At 43.9% G+C, this 1,729-nt stretch overlaps 1 non-coding gene and 1 pseudogene across 1 annotated transcript; both read right to left on the reverse strand.

The window, feature by feature from the left end:
* Positions 1-520: 520 nt before the first annotated feature.
* On the reverse strand, positions 521-596 carry LOC128065743 (uncharacterized; annotated as a pseudogene).
* Positions 597-755: 159 nt separating this feature from the next.
* Positions 756-834, reverse strand: LOC128065745 (small nucleolar RNA U2-19). Its single transcript, XR_008201121.1, has one exon. It is a non-coding gene; the product is annotated as a small nucleolar RNA U2-19 (small nucleolar RNA).
* Positions 835-1,729: the final 895 nt, after the last annotated feature.

Consider the following 1,729-nt stretch of genomic DNA (forward strand, 5'->3'; position numbering starts at 1 on the left):
TTCTTGATGACCTCACATGGTGGGGAGAGGGGTCTGGTGTCACTTCCTATTAGGGTACTAATCCCATCACAAAGGCCCAATCCTCAGGCTTCATCTAACTCTGATCACCTTCTACCTCCAAATACTGCTCCATTGAGGGTTAGGGCTTCAGTGGGCTTCCCCGCTGGCTCAGACTCCTGCAGAGCAGGAGTCACAGGAGTCGCAGGAGACACAGGTTCAACCTCCCTGAGTCGTGAGGATCTTCTGGAGGAGGGCATGGCATCCCACTTGAGTATTCTTGCCTGGAGAACCTCATGGACAGAGGAGTCTGGAGGGTTAGAGTCCATGGGGGTCGCAAAGAGTTGGACGTGACTGAAGCGACTTAGCACACGTGCACGAGGGCTTCAGCATATGAATTTTGAGGAGACGCAAGCATTCAGTCCATGACACCTGCTGTGAGAGGAAGTCAAGTCAGTCCTTCAGAACAATGATATTGTTTATATCTGAAGATACCACTAGCTAAGGGGAGCCTCCTGCCCCTTGAGCTCAGATCAAGTGTAGAAACATTCACAGTATTAGTTATAAAGGTCAATAGTAAAACCTTTTCACTGTTGCTCAGAATTGATTACCTTTCATACATGTACATCCACACCCCAATATCATTTATCCAACAACAAATTCTCAGATACCCACTGTTGCCTTTATACACACACAGACCTACTCACACAACTCTGGACATAACCCCTTATTGTTTTAAATTAGTCTATTCTTTGGCTGCTCAGAACTATAGAGATCATGCCTAGGTAGCCTGGAAGACCTTTGGATGCGCAGATCTGGCTGTTTTCCTCACTGATCCATTTCAGTAAGAGAAGGTCTCAGAGAAGGGGGCTCTCTTTTGAGGGTCATGTCTTTTAATTAAGCTTGGTTTTTTAAAATATTGTAGATTTTGGACTACAGAGGAAAAAACTTAAAAAGATAATATTTTTCTGTAATCATAGAGCTGATTTGTTGACAAAGGGCATTTTCCTGTTTAATGCTTACTTGTAGTGTTCTGTATTATAAAATTTTCCTTTCCTGTCTTCAGTCATCCTTTTAGTATTCTTTGGCTAATTCAGTCATTAAAAAATGATGTTGTGGAAGAATACTTAGTGATTTAGTATGAGACATAGTTAAGTGAAAAAAAAGTTATAAAATAGAATGTACAGTATGATCCCACTTAGTACCAAAAATATATATTCTATGCATAGGAAAGTCTGGGAGGGTATTATGCTCAAAATGTTAACAGGAGTTATTTCGGGGTAGTGGGATTGTCGGTTATTTTAAATTTTCTTCTTTTTGCATAAGTGTAGTTTCTAAATTTTCTACAGTGAATATATATTCCTTTTATAATAAGGACAAGATCACAGATCATGCCAAAGGCTGTTCAAATTCTCTGACCACAAGGGGTCCAGGTTGCTCCTCCTGTGCTGGACAGCTCCCATGCTCAGCCTGGGGTTGCCCACCAAAAACTTCCCTCCCAACACTCCTGGGACTCTGGGCTGGGCAAAGCTGACACTGGTTTTCCCTAGTACTGAAGTGACTTGGCGACCCCTCCCTGACAGGTGGGTTTGTCACTGTCCTCCTTGATGGGCCTCTGGTGTACCCATGCCAGCCAATGGTTGTGCTGGTGGCACGGCTGGTTAAGTCCAGGGGTGTGTCTGGGGTATGGCCTCAGGAAGATTTCTGAAGCTTGAACAGTCCCCCACCGCCG

The sequence above is a fragment of the Budorcas taxicolor genome, chromosome 19 (genome assembly GCF_023091745.1).
Source record: "Budorcas taxicolor isolate Tak-1 chromosome 19, Takin1.1, whole genome shotgun sequence".
NCBI lineage: Eukaryota > Metazoa > Chordata > Mammalia > Artiodactyla > Bovidae > Budorcas > Budorcas taxicolor.